The following is a 21,250-nucleotide window of genomic DNA, read 5'->3' as shown; positions in this document are numbered from 1 at the left end:
TCGCGGCCTACGGGGCTGGGTCATGACAAAAGTGGTATCAGAGTAGTTTGTCCTCGGAATGTCTACAGGCCGTGTCTCGTAGAGTCTTGTTTATCGATGTGTTGTGCACCACACCTATAAACAGGAAGCTACAGGGCATTTAGGGTGTTACTTTCTTTGGAATCTTAGATCGTGCGATAGAGCTGTGCTACTAGGGTCATTTTGATCTGACCCGTTATTGTGTTTGCAGTGATGCCTCCGAAGAAGGCAACGGCAGCCCAGAAGGGCAAGGCGAGGATTGGGGAGACTAGCCAGGCACAGCGAGCTACCCGGGCTCGTGTTTATGATTTGCCTGAGGATGTGCCACAGTCTGAGGGGTCTGCTACACCCCCACTAGTACAGCCTGGAGCAGGACCATCGGCAGCTCCAGAGGTCCGTGTACCCGCACCTGAGACTCCAGCTCCTCAGCCAGGGGCGGAGGATCGGACCCTGAGAGAGGCTGTGCAGTTGCTGACTACGCTGGTAGCAGGGCAGGCTCGCAGACGCGGGCGGAGGGACGATGATGATGATGACAGGCGGGACAGCCTGAGAGTTCGGGAGTTTCTATTATGTGGCCCTCCAGAGTTTTTCGGGTCTAAGCCCGACGAGGACTCCCATGACTTTATTCGGGGGATGCGGCGCTCACTGGACTTAGTCAGGGCTTCAGAGACTGAGTCGGTCGAGCTGGCTTCGCACAGGCTTCGAGATGTTGCTACCCACTGGTACGAGACTTGGGAGTTGTCTAGGGGAGAGGGTGCCCCTTCAGCCACTTGGGATCAGTTTGTGACAGCATTCACCCGCCACTTTCTGCCCCCAGAGTTACGACGGGAGCGAGCTGATCGGTTTTTACATTTGCAGCAGAGGGGTCGGAGCGTTCGCGAATATAATTTGGAGTTTGATTCTCTGGCCCGATATGCACCGGCCGTGGTAGCAGATATGTCCGATCGGATGCACCGCTATGTTATGGGATTGGACCGGTATTTGGTAGACAGCTGTATGGCCGTGTCACTGCAGACAGACATGGATATTTCCCGGCTTCAGGCCTATGCGATGGGTATGGAGGACCGTCGCAGATCTGATCCTGCCGGCAGAGATCGAGACAGGAGGCCGCCCAAGAGGGCTAGATCCGCGGGTTATTTAGGAGATTCTCGAGGCGGACAGCCTCAGCAGCAGCAGCAGTCTGATAGATATTTCCCTCCTTCCGGCCGGGGTACTCAGTCAGGTAGCCGGAGATTCGACAGTACGGGACCGTCTGGGGCCGGTCAGAGCTCCAGAGCGGCAGGGTCGCAGGTATCCAGGGGTCCCAGTCAGGCCAGACCACCTAGACCCCGTTGTCCACATTGCGGGAAGTCTCATCCCGGGGAGTGTTACCGAGCGACGGGAGCTTGCTTCTCTTGCGGTGGTCAGGGCCTTTATGAGAGACTGTCCGTTGGCTAGCGGTTCTGGTAGTGTGGCTCAGCCGACAGGGTCAGCCGCCGGTTCACCATCTGCTCCATCTGTTGCACGCCCTGGAGGGCGAGGTATACCAGCACCGGCAGGACGCGGTCGAGGCCGCGGTGGCGGTTCAAGTTCTAGCGGTCCCTCGAACCGCATATACGCTTTGGCTGGTCGACGTGACCCAGAGGCATCACCAGACGCAGACCCAGGTATACTACTAACCTTCTTCTGAATGAACGTGTGCAATGATAGGTCTGTATTCCAGTATATTATGCGATATTCTCTTTTTGTGTGTCAGTAAAAGTAGGGTAAGAATCCGAATTAATGAAAATATCTGAGGCAGTTATTTGTATATGTGGGAGGCGAATATATGGAATTTGGAAGGCTAGAACGATAAACCACACAGCCAGAAAAGCAAACGACCTCTTTGGGTCAGAGTGGGACCCGCTACGAAAACTTCCAAAAAAAATTTTGCTAAGACACCGTTTGGCCCTAAAATTACGTGACAAGGTCGTGTGGGGCAATCGATGAAATTATATCAGTCCTAACGCGTCAAAATGCATGAAAGTTTCGGGGTTAAGCGTGCTCGAGCCAGAGCAATTCTGGGATGGGTGACCCCCCTGGGAAGTAATGCAAAGTTCTTCATAAGTGAGAATATGATAAAAATAAATGGAAGTTTGGGGTAACCAAGAGGTAAATAGAATGTGTGTGGAGTAATTAGTGCCCTTTTGGGAGTCGCGCGGAACGAGGCGGACTAAACGGGCAAAAAGAAAAAGGGTATAACACCGCTTGGGAAATTGAACGAACTTGAATAACAGCCAGAGATGTTCGCCAGTAAGGTCTGAATAAGTGTGTGTATGTGTATGTGTATGTGTATGTGTGTGTGTATGATTTTCGTTTGGTGCCCATATGGATTAAGAGCCGAGCCCCGGCAACTAATGTTGCGATAGATGAAAGGTAAGCAGTGTGAATAAATAGAACCTTTGAAAGAGTCGGTACGCGAGACGCAAGATAATTTGTGTGACAACTTGGCGAATAAGTTTACCAAAAAGGGAAATTCCCATGAAGCATTGGAGCCTTAATATGAACGATTCGATTCTAAATTGACATTCTATCTGTTGTGCTTCTGCACTTCCGATTCCGATAAGGCTCTGTCTAGTACGCCTCTGTATTTTTGAGCTCGATTATGTTCCCGTCTGATGAATCTTTGTGCGTCTGATTCTGGATATGTTTCTGTCTGGCACACCTTTGTATGTCTGACTCTGGATATAAATCCGTCTTATATGCTTCTGTGCGTTTGATTTTGATCACGCGTATGTTCGATACATTTCGGTCTGTCTAATCACGACTCTATATGATACAATTCTGTACATTTGATTCTGATTTCGAATCTGTCCGATATTATCTTGTACGTCTGACTCCGATTATGAATCTGTCTGGTATATCTTCGTGTGTTTGATTCTGATTATGAATCCGTCCGATACGCCTTTGTACGTCTGACTCCGATCTCAGATTTGTCTGATATACTTCCGTACCTCTGATGTTGACTATGAATCCATCCGATATTCTTAAACGCATCTGGCCCTAGTTCTGAATCTGTTTGGCATGAAGTGTCTGGTATGAAGTAAAGTGAGATTACGACGATGTGGTAAGAAACTCAGAAGTGTAACAAAAAAAAAATGATATTGACTATGATGTCTGGAAAGTGTTCGTCCATTACAAGAATATAGCGTATGGTTCGGTGATTACGTGGGGTATGAGAAAATATATTATGAAGGCATTTGCATTAGTGATGTGAAGAATTACCCCGTCACGTGGGTGAAAAAGCTATGTCGGAAAATCAACGAAGGACAATTATGAAGAGGACCCTCCCGGAGTAGTATGACACCCCATGAGGTCAATTTAACATTCGAGGACGAATGTTCAAAAGGGGGGGAGAATGTTATGTCCCGTGTTTTCGTATAACGGGAAATCGAGAAATAATTACGATTTGTGTGTTATAAGGAAATATTTTGATTTTGGTGAATATGACTATGATGGTTATGGAATCATAAATGTTAAGACATCGGGGAAGGCCGAGGATAAAATTGGAATTTCGGAAATTAGTTTCGGGAATTACAAAACGGGACGTTTATCGAATTGGGCCAAGAAAAAATTAGAACACAAAATGAGGCCCAAAGTTAGTGGGGTGGCCGGCCATATTGGCTAGGCCCAAGCCCTTTTTAAATGATCATGTGCCATGCACATGATCTATATTGGATATATATCACTTAGGCCTTTTGGAATTATCAAGAATCAAGATCAAAAAAAAATAATAATAAGCACCTCAAAGAAGCTCTCGGCCAAGCTTGAGAAAAAGGAGAGAAAATAATTTCCCAAGCTTTGTTGTTGATCCAAAAATCTTAATTTCTACATAGTTGTGAAGTACTCAAGGCCCTCTTCAACGGGGTATAATTAGCTTGACACAAGAACCTCGTTTGCGACAAGTCGGGTTTTCAAGAAAAGGTAAGAATTCTTCCACTTTTGTGTTATGGAATTGGTATGAATGTTATGATGAATGAAATGAAATGAGAATTTTGTGGTAGTAGTGTATGTGTGTGCAGCCGTGTGTGTGTGTGTGTTGGTGTGTGGCCGTGAGCTATGAGAGTTAGAAGGGGAGGTGAATTGAATCCTATTTAGTTCGTTAGTTGTGTCGTTATAACCTTTAAGACGCAAATGATCGATTGATAAATTAAATTGGCGTTGGAAAATGATTTCGGACATTATCGGAAAGTGTATACCTTTGGTATAATTGTGTATATCATTGTATATTTGGGGTGCTAAAGACTTTAAATGTGACATATAGTTGATGTTAATGAATTCGGAATGAAACGACGCAAGTTAGAATGTCCGTCGTGACTTTTGATGTTTTGAATGAAATATGGAGAGTAATGAATTTCGGGAACTTTCGTATATGGTTTGGAATATATTTGGGATGTGATTGACTAATCTTGAATAAGTAAATGAATACAATAATGTGGGCATAGATTTGGAATTTTGGAAGTTTGAATGAAAAGTTGCCAACTTAGGTAATAAGGTGGAACTTTGAAACTAGAGTGGTTTGATTATGAATTGTGTTGTTGTTGATGTGTGGGCTGTTGTTGTTGATGTATTTTGAGCCGAGCTATGTCTCGGGGGTGTTAGATTTATAGGGGAGGTGCTGCCGAAATTTCGGTAGGCAAAAATAAAGTTAATGGCATTTTAAGCCTAAGAATCTCAATTGGTAACTTTGACCATTTGCAGATTTTAGACGAAACGGGACTTGACTTTTGGGAGAGCGTAAGACGTCTGTAAGGTATGTAAAGCTTCCCACTTCTTCGTTTGGCATGTCTTAGTATGCTAGGTGAATATTGGAACCTCCGGAGCATCTCTGCTCCTCGAAACCCGATCCACAGAAAAGTTACTATTCATTCAATTCAATTGAAGCCTAAGGGCTCTATTTTGGCTAGAATGCCACCAATCGTTCGAAACCTATCGAAACGTGGTCGGGTAACTTAGAAATGATGACGTATGAATTTTTGGCCCCTAAATGTTCGTAAATTATGTTCGCCACCTCAATTCGACTCGAGGTGGACCCGCTAACCCCAAGACGCCCTATTTGTCTTATTGGGCTGTCCTTTTGAATAAAGTTTGAAATGATACCTTCGATTTTGAAACTTCCTCCTACGGGACGTGTTTTGAATATTACGATACGCTAAGTTACGTTTTGAGCTATACGTACTATTTTGGAAACGTTTTGTGAATTGAAACCTTGTATCGACTAAGCATTCGATTATTTTGTATTATGAAATGACTTATGGGATTACTCTGTTTTGAAAGACTATTTTGAAGTATGATTTGCATTTGTTTGCTCACGACTCCGCTCGTGCCTTATTATGACTTCGTTCACCGGTTCCCGGGCCGGTTATGATTAGTGCGCCTTACAATAATTCGGCTGTATGCTGTGTTACGGTTCCCGAGGCTTCGCCATAGGGCCGGGTTCCGTTTGGAGTTATGCTGTGATATGGCTCGTGATGCGATACGCTCACCTATGTTTGTGTTTGTGTTCGGAGATACGGAGATTTGAAACTTTCTGGTGTTATGTTGTGTGTGGCGCCAGCGTCGGAGTGGCGACCACGTTCTTAAGCGTTTGCATGATTTCGTTTGCATTATGTATACGTATATGACTTTGATACGGATTTTTGATATACTGATTTGTACTCCATTTTGTTATCTGATTTGCTTTCAGTTTTGATCCATATTTCTGTACTCCGTGCTTTACACACTCAGTACATATTTCGTACTGACCCCCTTTCTTCGGGGGTTGCGTTTCATGCCCGCAGGTACAGACATTGGTGATCCTCCACTGTAGGCTTCACTTTCTGCTATTTTGGAGTACTCCTTCTGATCCGGAGTCCACTTTTGGTACAGACTCCTTTTGCTATGTATATGCTCTGTATATTTGACGATTTGGGTATGGCGGGGCCCTGTCTCGCCATATGTCTTTGTTTTGAGTTCGTAGAGGCCTGTAGTCATATATGTGGGGCGAGGGTCCTATATACGTTTGTTTGATTTGTTTTCTGGTCTTAAAGCGGTCCGTTTGTTTTGATGGCCCTAAATGGCCCTTATGCTTATGTTTGCACTTTTGACCGGCGATGTCTATTCCGCCGCCCAGTTTGGATTTGATATGCCATTTTGATTTGTGCGACCGCTTAAGACATATTTTGATATAAATTATGTTTGACACGATTTTGTAAAATTCTGAATTAAGTTTGGATTTGGAAATGAATAAGCGATTCGGTCTGGGTACCCAGGTAGGGTGCCAGTCGCGGCCTACGGAGCTGGGTCATGACAGTACTCAGACCCGGCAACACTCCAGAGCAAATGGAGCTTGCCAACTCCGCTGGAACATCTTCTATAATAGCTTCTACTCATCTGGGTGTACCTACGCGGCATGAAACGCAGCCCCCGAAGAAAGAGGGGTCAGTACGAGAAATGTACTAAGTATGTAAGGCATAAATAGTAACATAGTAAGGGACGTAATTATAAATAATAACAACATGGAAATATAGAGCATATCATGAGATAAATGGGTAACCTGTACATCTGAGTGCCTTTTAGGCGGGTACCATGCATGCTTAGTGCTGCGGAACGTGCAGCCCGATCCATCCATATATATATACCATATTGCTGCGGAACGTGAAACCCGATCCATATATACATATACTATATTGCTGCGGAACGTGCAGCCCGATCCATTTGAAAACATTTCTTTTTCATATATATAGAAAATAGAACATGTCATATTGCCGAGGCGTCGGCTCCAATCCATTTAACCACATATCCCGCGTCCGGGATGGTATCATGTCATGTAACACCAACTGATCAGGTGGCTACGCGTATATAACGCTCTGGCCCTTTTTCCCATATTCCCCATATACATATACAGATATCATATAAGCAGCATGCATGAGAGCCCAAGGAATGTCATGTCTCTATCAGAGTGACGTAAGGTCGGTAACCTCCGAATATATTATGGAATAACCATGGTCGCTTTGTCTCACCTTGAAGGAACGATAATTATAAGGTGAGACTAGCAACGAATCACAGCGTTAAGAGAACTTGTAATAAGATCACAAATCTCATAGGGCGTCGTTTCATATACATATGCACATAGAACAAATTCTTTTGACTCGATGGGTACGTACATAAATCGACACATGAAGGCTCGGAAACAAGTTTCGGGTCAATCCGACTTAGTATAAGGAAGTTATGAGCGTTTGAAGTACAGAACCTCCTACGAACGTTTCAGAAGCCAGTTTTGGAAAATCATTCTTATCATAGTCATAATAGAAATACTCTTATCCTTGATATCATCAATGTCGTTGTAAAACATATCCATCGTTATTGTCATAAAAGCTTACAATACCATAAACCTTTGTTTTGGAAAAATACGGACATTTTGGAAAACATTGATGGGTTATTGGGAAAGTAATCATGCCTTAGAATCATAGACATCTAACTTTCGAAAACAAGGAAGATATGGAAACAATTATGAAATCATAACATCGGAATCATGCCTTTGAAAGAAAGGGACGAGCCTTAACATACCTGCTCCACCTCCTATTAGCTACGCCTAATTGTCTAAGATGATTGACACAATCATTAGATTCATTACCACACACACTTGTCTTAGTCTTTCAAATAAATTCACTTATGATCTATGTCACGACCCAGCCCCGTGGGCCGCGATTGGTACCCTACCTGGGTACCCAGACCGAATCACACGTTCATTTTCAAATCCAAACTTATTTCATAATTTTTCGAAATCATATCGAACATAATTTATATCGAGTATGTCTTAAGCGGTCGTGCCAAATCAAAATATCATATCAAATACAAACTGAGCGGTGGAATGGACATCGCCGGTCAAAAGTGCAAATATAAGCATAAGGGCCATTTGGGGCCGGCATAACAAACAGACCGCCTTAAGACCAGAAAACGGAATCAGACAAACATACATAGGACCCTCGCCCCACATATATGACTACAGGCCTCTACGAACTCAAAACAAAGACATATGGCGAGACAGGGCCCCGCCGTACCCAAATAGTCAAATATACCAAATATATACAAAGCAAAAAGAGTCTGTACCAAAAGTGGACTCCGGATCAAATAGGAGAACTCCGGAATAGCAAGAAGTGAAGCCTACTGCGGAGGATCACCGATATCTGCACCTGCGGGCATAAAACGCAGCCCCCGAAGAAAGGGGGTCAGTACGAAATATGTACTGAGTATGTAAAGCACGGAGTACAGAAATATGGATCAAAACCGAAAGTAAATCAAATGTCAAAGTGGAGTACAAATGGGTAGATCAAAATCTATATCGAAATCATATACTTATACATAATGCAATAAATCATGCAAACGCTTAGGAACGTGGTCGCCACTCCGACGCTGGCGCCACACACAGCATAACACCAGAAGGTTTCAAATCTCCGTACATCCCCGAACACAAGCATAATCATAGGTGAGCGTATCGCATCACAAGACAAATCACAGCATAACTCCAAACGGAACCCGGCCCTATGGCGAAGCCTCGGGAACCGTAACACAGCATACGGCCGAATTGTCATAAGGCGCACGAATCAAAACCGGCCCGGGAACCGGTGAACGAAGTCATAATAAGGCACGAGCGGAGTCGTGAGCAAACCAATGCAATTCGTACTTCAGAATAGTTTTCCAAAACGAAGTAAACCCATAAGTCATATCATAATGCAAAATAGTCGGGTACTTAGCCGATATAAAGTTTCATTTCACAAAACATTTCCAAATAGTACGTATAGCTCAAAACGTAACTTAGCGTATTATAATGTTCAAAATACATCTCATAGGAGGGAATTTCACAATCGAAAGTATCGTATCCAACTTTATTCACAAAGATAGCCCAATAAGGCAAATAGGGCGTTTCAGGGTAGCGGGCCCACCTCGAGTCAAAGTGAGGTGGCGAACTTATCTTTACGAACATTTATATGCCAAAGGTCATACATGGTCGTTTCTAGGTTACCCGACCACATTTTGATAGGTTTCGGACGAGCGGTGGCATTCTAGCCAAAATAGAGCCCTTAGGCTTCAATCGAATTGAATGAATAGTAACTTTTCTGTGGATCGGGTTTCGAGGAGCAGAAATGCTCCGGAAGTTCTCATATTCGTCTAACACACTAAGATATGCCAAATGAAGGAGTGGGAAGCTTTACATACCTCACAGACGTCGTAAGCTCTCCCGAAAGTCCAGTCCCGTTTCGTCAAAAATCTGCAAATGGTCAAAGTTACCAATTGAGATTCTTAGGCTTAAAAATGCCTTTAACTCCAATTTTGCCTACCGAAATTTCGGCAGCGTTTCCCCTATAAATCTAACATCCCCGAGGCTTAGCTCGGCTCAAAATACATCAATCACAACAGCCCACACGTCAACAAACAACACAAACAACAATCAAGCCATTCTAGCTTTAAAGTTCTACTTTATTACCTAAGTTGGCAACTTTCATTCAAACTTCCAAAATTCCAATTCTATATCTACCTATTTGTATTCATTCCCACATTCAAACTTATACAACCACATTCTAATTACAATTCAAATCATACACGAACTTGCACCAAAATCAATTATTTCCCTAAGTCTTCAAAACATCCAAAAATGCACTACGAACATTCTAACTCGCATTGTTTCATTCCGAATTCGCCAACATCGTTATAGATTCATATTTAAAGTCTATAGCACCTAAAATATACATTGCTATACATAAAGATACCAAGGATATACACTTTCCGATAATATCCGAATTCGTTTTCCACCGCCAATTTACTTCAACAATCAATCATTTACGACATAAGGGTCACAACAACACATTATACCAACTTAAACAAGATCAATTCAAATCATTTTGTCTCTCTATGGCTCACGGCCAACAACCAACTTACACACACACCCATAGCTTTCTATTTAAATCAAAATTACGGGATTCCCATCTATTCTCAATCCTTAACACATTCATATCAATTCTATAACATAAAAGGGGCAAAATTCTTACCTTTCCTTGAAACCCCGACTTGTCGCAAACGTCGTTCTTACGCCAAACTAATTATACTCCGATGAAGAGGGCCTTGAGTACTTCACAAATATGTGAAAACTTGGATTTTTGGATCACTAATCAAACTTGGAAATTTTTCTTTCTCTCTTCTTTGTGGGTTCGGCCGAAACCCCTTTGGGGTGGTTCTTGAAATTTTTTTGTTGGTTTTTTTTTTTTAAAGATAAGTCTAAGTGTTGGCATGGATATATATCCTTTTAAGGGTCATGTGCTATGCACATGACCTCAACTTAATGGGTTTGGGCTTGCCAAGGCCGGCCACCCTTCCAAAACCTTGGGCTTTATTTTGTATTGAATTTTTTTGGCCCAATTCGAGAAAAGTCCCGTTTTGTAATTCCCGAAACTAATTTCCGAAATTCCAAATTTATTCTCGGCCTTTCCCGAGGTCTTGACATTAATAATTCCATAACCAACATAATCATATTCACTAAAATCAAATTATGTCCTTATAACACACAAGTCGTAATTATTTCTCGATTTCCAATTATACGAAAACACGGGACATAACAATCTACCAAAATTTCGGCAGCATCTCCCCTGTAAATACACCATCCCCGAGAATCTAACTCGGCCCAAATCATCAATCAACAATCCGAGGATTCAACTCGGCCAAACTATCAACAACAGCACCAACAATCATGCCAACAACATCAACAACCCATTCAAGACGCATTCTAGCATTGACAACCTTTGTCATACAATTCAACGACATTTCATTTATATTCAATTCAATTCATATAACATTCAAAGCACCCAATCAACATACTACTTCATCCGACACCTTCCAAATTTAACAAAAACAATAACAACCTATTTCCTTCTTTCAAATTCAATCACAACAACCCAACTTACAATCTTCCAACACATGTCTCATTTCCAAATTCATGAATTATATTTAGAACCCATACATTATCAAATTTATTCTTACAACTATAAGAAACCACACTAACGTCACATTAAATTCTTCAATAATTCACAAATGATTTCAAGTTCATTTCAAGCTACCAAACCTTCACTTTACATCATGGAATCCACAACACAACAATCAAACTACTAAATAAAATTAATTCATCACATCTTACCAACACCCCTCTTATTCGGCCAACACCATACATATACATAATTCATGAATTCCATCCATTTCTACATACAACAACATACATAAACCATCCCTAACATATATAAAAGAAGATTGGACACATACCTTTTTCAACTCATCTCCCTTCTCGGCTAGGATTGAAGTTGCACAAATAAATGGTTTGCTTGCTTCAACAACCACTCCACGTTAATTAGGGCCTTCAATTTAGGTGGAATGCTAGAAGAAAATGATTTTTCTTGATTAATTTCTCTAGGTCCTTTCTTGGCCAAGCATGGCCGAACCTAGGTCCCCTTGTCTCCTCTTTCTTTCTTCAAATTTCTAGAATTATAAAAGATGACTATGTGTCTTGCTTGGTCATCTCTCTACATATATATATATATATATATATATATGGTTCCTTCCAATACCATGTGAACACATGGCCTTTTTCTTGAAACTTCTTTAATATTAAAAATCAAGATGACTAATTATTTTATTTTGTCATCTCTTTTCCATATTTATATATATATATACATGCCACACGGCCAAGTGGCCTTCTCCAAGATTTTTTTTTTCTTGAACATTTTGTGAAATTCCCATTTTTCCCCTAGCCTTCCACAATATTATCATGAGACATTTTGTGAATTTCCCTTTTTACCCTTAACCTTCCTCAATATTTCCATACTAATAATATTTATGACTAATATCCGTAACCAACTTGTACATAAAACTAATTTTGGACAATGGTCTTGCCCTTAACTTACCACGACTACCTCGAAATGTCCGAATGTATAAAATACGTGATATAACAAGATCAAATGAATTTGAGATTGGAAATAGGGACATAGAACAGAATATAAACAGATAATAGTATAAGTACACCCTTAAGGGTGGAAGCAGGTGAGAGAAGTGCAAGTATAAGATGGAAACGGTTGACACTGCAATATATTTGATATGGACACTTAAACTTCAAATGAGATCCCTTGCCAAAACAAGTTAGTAAGATCTGAAAGCTAGCAATAAACTGATAGAAGTCAGGATGATATTTGAGACAGTGTTGAGAATCATTTGTAAAGGTCTTGAATTGTATGACATTAAAAGTGGGTGCTTATAAAAAGAAAGAATACGACAAAAGAATGGTAACGAGTAACTTAAGAGACATTATAAAGGGTAGCAATTCTATACTAGATTAGAGGTTAAGATGTTGGCAATGGAGTTGTTTGCTAATGATATTGTGACTTATAAGTTGCAAAGGAGAGGGGACAGAAATCTCCTATAGTAGGATATGAGAAAATCAAAGGGGTGAATAAAGGAAGGGAAAGGAGTATGACAAGATAAGGCTACGAGCGAGTTTTAGTACGGATGAGATATGTAAAGCAAAATGAACCAGGAGAAGGAAATACCATAACTAAGATTGGATATACTTTATACAAGTTGTACAAGAATAGTTATACAACCTATGAATATTTGTATGCCAAGAATGAGAACAAGCGAGTACTTTATAAGAAGAGTAAGGATCCAGTAACAACAATGCGGTTGAGATATTTTGGGTACATTAAGAAAAGGCGTAAGATGGTTTGAGCCAAATTACTGAGATAGAAGTAGTACTGAGGGCAAATAGGACATGGTCGGGGTTGAGCCGAAGATTTATCCCGATACCGATTGTAAGATAAGAGAGGAGAAGGCAAGGTAAAGAATGAAGCTACTAAGACGACGCTAAGATATCTCTGGGGCTCATTTGAGCACTTACGCATATTCTGATGCGTGATAGGAGGACTAAGAGCAAGATCTGAGTAAAGAGGCAATAGAAAAGTTTGAATTAAAGATAGAGGAACGACACGTGATAATGTGCCTAAAGTGTTACAAGTTGAGTTAAGGGAAATTATGAAATGGTTTAAGCGAGATGATCAGAACGAGCTGGTTAAGACAGTGAATTTATATGTCAAAAATCAAAAATTCTTTTCAGAATTATATCAATTAATAATAGACAGATCACAGAGCGGCTATGTAAGGTTATCATATGGGGGAACTCCAGCGCTACTTGATAGCCAACTCTAAAGATCGAGATTAAGAGCTAAAAGCAAAGCGACAGTTAAAATCTTTTAAAAAAAGAAAGTCGAGAAGTGATACATGATGCTGAAGATTCAAGAATATGGACTGTAACAGCAGAGCTATGTAAGGTTATTGAAGTAAAATAATGTTACACCTTGGGAAATGTCATTTTATTCGTAGAGTCTACGAAGGGTCTACAGGTTACCAGAGGCATGAAATACTCCAAGGATTGTAAAGTCTAGTAAATCGACGAGGGACGTCTGCGCGTTATCAAATCTTATTTAAAGATTAAGATGTAAGATAAAGTGAACGACACATCTTAAGGGAGTAACTATAGAATAAGAAAGAGTCGAGTTATGACTAAGTGCACTAGGGAAAGAGTAAGATTTTAGCAGAAAAGCTCGCAATACAACTGTCAACCAACTGCGAAATAAGAAGGAGAGTAAAGACAACGACGTGGAAGTACTACCTCGAGAAGCAACAGAAAGAGGAAATATTACGGGAATGGTTACTTAGAGATCTGGAATGCGTTATAATAAATTGAAGGAAATCGACCAACGAAAGAGGCGTGTGAAGGGCATAATTTAATAAAAGAACATTTAAGGAAGTATTGGGAGTGCAGGATTAGTTTAACATTCGAGGACGAATGTTCCTAAGGGGGGAAGGATGTAACACCTCGTACCTTGGCCTTGGGCTTCATCGTAGTAAACCCATACTAGCATTTAAGGATTAAGATCTTTCATGAGTCTATAAAAGGCTTACGATATTAGCATTTTTAGGATCCTGTAAGTTGACAACCTTCCATTAGATATTATATTGATACGTTATATATATTTTCTTTTAAGCAAAATGTTTCAGTAAAGAGTTGATAAGTACGATTTCGGGTAGCTACAATTATTACTACTTCTGAATATTCTTTAAATTATACACTTGAGATGAGGAAGTTTATAAATGATACTTTTATAAATTATAAGAATAGAAATTATTTTCTAACAAGAAAAGTTATCTTTTACCATTTTGCGAATTAATAGTACAAAAATTTGTAATCTTGATACAAGGTTGAAATATTTTTTTTAATTGTTTGATAAAAATATATTTTGGTTACTTTTTATAATAGTTATCTATTAATGGATAATTTCGTATAAAAATTATATGAGTCATATTCTTTAATAAGTAAGTTTTAGTTTTAACTAAATGATTCGTCCTAAGGATATTCTTTATATAAGAAAGGGAACAAACTTTCCACTAAGTAGGACCACTACATGGAATAATGTTTTAAATATCCTATACCAATCTATTAGTTTCTTACGTGTCAGAATTTCCATTTGCTATATAACACTAAGCATTATCATTCTTTATAGTGAAGAAAGTGGAGGGTTAGTGGATTAGCCAAACCTCGATCATTGGAAATTCAACCGGCTCAATAATCCTATTCTATACATATGTATTGAAAACCTATGTTACGGATCTGAAAAATATTTTACATACTCTGCACATAAGAGTGCCTCTAGCCCCAAAGACCGGTTATTCTGTCAACTCCCAAATATACGATGACAACTAAGAATCGATGGATCGAAATCAAGTCTTTAAGGTCGAATTCAAGGTAAGATATTGCTATATGGTTTGGTCGCACTATTCTTGTGTTGTTGAGGTGTTGGATACATGGATTAATGGTGGCATGTTATTGTTGATGTTGTGACCTTGAAGAAGGTGAAATAAACAGGGGAGATGTTGCCCGATTTATTGTAGAATGAACTGTCGCTTGATATGTGAGTGTTGTATCATTCGTAGTGTGACGCTAGTGCTGTTATTGTTCACTATAGATTCATACGTAGAGGAGATTACCACGAAAATAGTAAGAGCTTGGTGCTAAGGTATGTAAAGCTAACTCTTCCTTCTTTTTGGCATGATCTTTATGAAACAAACAGACGACGTGTATATGACTCCAAAGAAGCTCCTATTCTTAGAGACACTAGGATGGTTAATGTTCCTGATTCCCAGAACTTATTTTATTATGTCTTGATACATGTCTATGATTTCAGACGTTCTATTTTGATATAATCCATTGTGACATTCGAAGGGTACTTGATATGATTATTGTCTTGATTTTCAAATGATAGTTCATTTTGATTGTTCTATCGAGTCTCAGATATGACTTAGTTTGCATATAGTTGCTCACTACTCTGCTCGTGCATGCCTCAATATATCTTTCACCGAGTCCCGGGCCGGGTATGTTTTCGTGCACAGTTTCACTGCATTGTTCACCGAGTCCCTCACTAGAGGTCCGGGTACGGTATATATATATATATATATATATATATATATATATATATATATATATATATATATATGATGATATGATGATGTGATGATATGATTATATGATGGTGTGATTATGGCGCCAAGGATGGCATGTGATGCCTTTATTCACCGAGTCCCATAATGGGCTGGGTATGATATATGATATTGATATGCATGATCTACATTTCATAAGGCAAGTGTATTGGTATTTTGAATGTCATACTTGTCTCCTGTGATCTCTATTTCAGTCATTATCCTCTTTATTGTATTTCCTGCTTTATATACTCAGTACATATCTCGTACTGACCCCCTTTCTTTGGGGGGCTGCGTTTCATGCCCGCAGGTACGGATAGTCGATTTGGTGATCCTTCAGCTTAGGACTTCTACTCAGCTGTCTTGGGGAGCTCCATTGTTCCGGAGCCTAGACTTTTGGTACAGATCTTTTGATGTGTGTATATATATATATATATGTTTGTGCAGAGGTACGGAAGGGCCCTGTCCCGTCATATTTCACTAACGATACTCTTAGATGTCTGTAGACATATGTGTGGGTTGTGTATAAGTTTTGTTAAGTTGTGTCTATTTGATTTGCTATGGATATGTTCGTTTGTAGTGGCAGCCTTGTCGGCTTGCGTATCGTATTGGTATGTAGTGGCAGCCCTGTCGGCTTGCATATTGTATTACGTTTTGATTAGTTGTGAATCCTCAGGAGACAGGTTATCTTGATATATATGTGATGACGTTATGAACCTTTGGAGTTTTTGCAAGTTTCCATATTATTCTTAGATTCAGTCTGACTATATCTAACAGGTACGTATATGAGTGTCCAGCTCGGGCACTAGTCATGGCCCACGGGGTTGGGTCGTGACACTTCCAGAGGGATTGGAAGGATATGTTGTTTATTGCGATGCTTCAGGCATTGGGCTAGGCTGTGTGTTGATGCAACATGGTAAGATGATTGCGTATGCTTCAAGGCAATTGCGGATACATGAGAAGAATTACCTAACCCATGATCTAGAATTGGCTGCAGTGGTTCATGCATTAAAGATATGGAGACATTATTAATATGGCGTCCGTGTGGATATTTATACAGATCATAAGATTCTCCAATATAACTTCAAGCAGAAAAAGTTAAATTTGTGCCAACGACGATGGTTGGAATTGCTAAAAGATTATGATGTTGATATCCTATATCACCCTGGAAAGGCAAATGTTGTGGCCGATGCTCTTAGCCGTCGATCGATGGGGAGTTTGTATGATGTACGACCAGAGAAGAGAGAAATGGTTCATGAGCTCCAACAGTTAGCTAACCTAGGAGTTCGAGTAGTGGACTCAGGTAGCAGGGGAACTACCATTCAGAATTCAGCAATCTCGTCGCTAGTAGCGGAAGTGAAAGAGCGACAATACGAAGATTCCATGCTAATGCATTACAGAGATACACTCCCTCAGAAAGAGGAGTCATCATTTGACATTTCAGAAGACGGAGTTCTTCGATGTCGAGGCAGATTATATGTTCCCAATGTGGCAGGGTTACGCCACCAAATATTGAGAGAAGCTCATTGTTCCGGTTATTCTGTTCACCCCGGAACGACGAAAATGTACCATGATCTTAAATCAATATATTGGTGTAATGGGATGAAGAAAGATATAGCGGAATTCATAGCTCAATGTCCCAACTATCAACAAGTGAAAATCGAGCACCAAAAGCCGGGCGGATTGTTGCAAGCTATAGAAATTCCAACTTGGAAGTGGATAGTGATTAACATGGACTTCGTTATAGGCTTACCCCGTTCTCAACGTAAGTATAATTCTATATGGGTGATTGTGGATATACTCACGAAGTCAGCTCATTTCTTACCAGTCAGAACGACATATGTGGCGGAAGATTATGCAAAGCTTTATGTTCAAGAGATAGTGCGACTCCATGGTGTCCCAGTATCTATTATCTCTGATAGAGGGACTAAGTTTACAGCTAAATTTTGGAAGTCCTTCCAAGAGGGTTTAGGGACCCAAATGAGCCTTAGCACGGCATTTCACCCGCAGACTGATGGACAAGTTGAGCGTACCATTCAGACTCTTGAAGATATGTTGCGGGCATGTATGATAGATTTTGGAGGAAATTTGGATGATCACTTGCCACTCATTGAATTTGCTTATAACAATAGTTATCATTCTAGCATTCAAATGGCACCGTATGAGGCTCTATATGGGTGAAAGTGTAGATCCCCAATTGGGTGGTTCGAGATAGGAGAGACTAAGTTGATAGGGCCAGACTTGGTGCCGCAAGCCATCGAGAAAGTCAAGCTAATACAAGATCGATTATTAGCATCTCAAAGTCGTCAAAAGTCCTATGCGGATAATCATCGAAAGGACCTAGAGTTCCAAGTGAAAGATTGAGTATTCTTGAAGGTGTCACCAATGAAGAGTGTAATGAGATTCGGCAAAAAGGGGAAGCTTAGTCATCGGTACATTGGGCCTTATGAGATTGTGTGCAAAGTAGGCAAAGTGGCCTATGAGTTAGATCTACCTCCTGACTTAGAGTCAGGTCACCCAGTTTTTCATGTCTCGATGCTTCAAAAATGTGTTGGAGATCCTACTAGGATCGTGCCAATAAATGATGTACAAGTGACAGAGAAGTTGACTTATGAAGAGGTACCTATTGCCATACTGGATAGGCAAGTACGGAGGCTTAGAAACAAAGAGGTGGCCTTAGTTAAGGTGTTATGGAGAAGAAATAAACGAGAATAAATGACATGGGAAGCAGAAGAAAGTATGCGATCCAGATACCCGCTTTTATTTCAGCCCCTAGAAGAGATCCAACACGAGACGTCCAGATCAAAAGGTATGTATGTTTTCCTTTTATGCTTTATGGTCATGTGTGGCCAAATTCTATTGCTATTATGCTGTGGCCCTGTGAAGCATTGTTATTATGGGTTGTTGTGACAGGATGGTAGTGCCATGTTATAGGGGAAACTCTGGCGAATTTCTTATAGAATCCCCGAGAACTTAACATTTGAGGACGAATGTTCTCAAGGGGGGAAGAATGTTACACATCGGAAAAATTTTCGTTGATGCACAAGTGAATAGACTAGTGAAGAGTACGAATATGCGGTATTTTAATAAGTAAGAAATGACATTCGATGACTCTGGATAAGATTTCAAAGATGTTCGAGATAGGGGATGAAAGTTGACAAGAAGAGTGATAATGAGGATTTAATGATGTCTTGGAGAAGAGTGATAATGTCCCTTAGATTGATATTGAGGTGTAAGCAAGTGCTAAGAAGGTTCCATAAGGATTGGAGATCAAACGAGTCGACGAAAACGAGCTTCGGAACACTGGGGATTATACGGCCAAACATACTGGCCGTATAAAATATACGGTCCGTATGTTAGGACCGTATAATCATCTCAGAATGACATACTTCTCTGGACCAAACATATGGCCCGTATGAAATGTACGGACTGTATGTTGGTCCGTATATCTGGTCGGGGATAGATTGGTTCATTAAATAAGGGATCCAAGTTTCATTTCATTTCACTTCCATATCACACCCCTTCTCTATAAAACATCTCTCTACATTTATTCCACAAGAATTCAAGAGGTATTAGCGATCAACAACATAAACTAAGTGAATCAAGTGTAAGAAAACCCATTAAAGATCATTCAAGTCAAGAAATCTCACTGGAGATGAACTAGGGTTTTGCTCAAGTGAAGTATTACCAAACAAGGCTTGTTCCTACAACATCTAAGGTAAGGTTTATGGTATTTCTATGTTGTTTAAGGTATTTTAGAGTTGAAATACTTGGATTTTAGAAGGATATAAAAAAATGGGTCATGAATGTGGAATAGTGTGATTTTGAGTAATAGCTTGAATTGAGTCATGATTCTTGATGTGTTGTGATATAAATCTGTTATAAATGATGTTGAGAACATGGGATAGGAAATGTATGTGTATGAACATAGTCGTGTGTTATGACCACAAATATGAGTGATTGGGAGCGAATTGAGAAGTATAGGCAATGTGGATGAGTAAGGATTATTATTATGATATTTTGAATGTATTATCGATGTTTGGGAGTTGATGTACGATATGGAGGAATGTCGTATAAACAAAGGAGATGTTGTCCGATTTTCTCTAGTTTTAGTCGTGTATGCTAGCTATCGATTTCTAATGATAGTATGACTTTAATGAAGGTAGAAACGTGAGCGCGGGAGGAGAATGGGCAAGTGGTAAAATAGTTGAACGGAAAGGTATGCAAGGCTAACCCTTTTTTCATAAGGAATGATTCTTTGGCCAATCATCTAAATCTTCTATAAGCCTATGATGTCCTTCAAATGATTCGATCTTCCAAGCTATGAAGCTTACGATTCTTGATATGCTACAATTGTACTAAGTTCCTCATATGACAAGTAAGCCTATAAAGATAGATGTAATGAATGACAATAACAGTGATAATGATAATGATGACGACTATAATGATAATAGCGATGACGATAACGATGACGCTGATAATAGTGATGTTAATAGTATAGATGCTTATGAGCTATTATGTATATGTAACTATGTATGACTATTATGGAACCCCGATCTTATAAGGCCGGGTAGAATATGTATATGATTATGTAACGCGCGCACACCTCAGCAGATGGTACGGATAACCCTGAATCCTTGGTAGGGCCAGGTATGTGTAACCTTGAGGTTTGGTTGGCCAAGTATGTATGAAACACCGAACCTTCGTGGTCGGGCATACTATGTAAATGTTATGGTTATGTATATGATATAGATATGAGTATGAATACGAACATGATACGGATATGAATATGAATAAGACTATGTATATGAATACGATTATGGACACAATGTAAATGAGTACGGATATGAGTATGGATACGGATGTATGTACACAATTACGTACTGGAAATGGAAAGTCCTTATGAAAGGCAAGTAAGTGCTTATGACGTTGATACTGCTATCTCCCCTCCTATGCTATTTCTTATATTGCTTATTATGCTTCTATATTGATATTGATCATGCTTTACATACTCAGTACATTCTTCGTACTCACGTCCTTTTGTTGTGGACGTTGCGTCATGCCCGCAGGTGCCCAGGGAGACAGACTTGATCCATAGCTACATTCTCAGGGACTACATAGCGGAGCACCATTTCATTCGGAGCTATAGCTTTTCGGTATTGATTCTTTTGTGTACATAATTATGGGCATAACGGGTCCTGTCCCGCCTATATGATATGACATACTATCCTTAGTGTCACGACCCAACCCCGTAGGCCGTGACTAGTGCCCGATCTGGGCACTCAAACACATTCTAATATACAGCAGAAGCCGACGAGGCTTTATTTAAAATTTAGCTAATTTCCAGAAAAATTTCGGAAGAGTTTCCTTTGTTTTACGGACTATCCCATATACCCTGCACGCAGAAAATACCAACAAAGGCCACACAGGGCCAACAGAGTAACATTTAAATATATACGGACCGGCCGCCGCGGCGAATGGGATCGCCCAGACACAACATATACACACAGCTGTACAGAAAGATCCCAACCCACAAACATGTCCACAGACCTCTAAACAGACCGGCAGAATCATATGACGGGACAGGGCCCCGCCGTACCCATGAACGAGCATATACATATATAGAAGTGACAGACTATACCAAAGGATGGCTCTGAATGAAAGA

The sequence above is a fragment of the Lycium barbarum genome, chromosome 2 (genome assembly GCF_019175385.1).
Source record: "Lycium barbarum isolate Lr01 chromosome 2, ASM1917538v2, whole genome shotgun sequence".
NCBI classification, from domain to species: Eukaryota; Viridiplantae; Streptophyta; class Magnoliopsida; order Solanales; family Solanaceae; genus Lycium; species Lycium barbarum.
The sequence above is the reverse complement of the archived record's forward strand: the minus strand, read 5'-3'. Positions refer to the sequence as shown.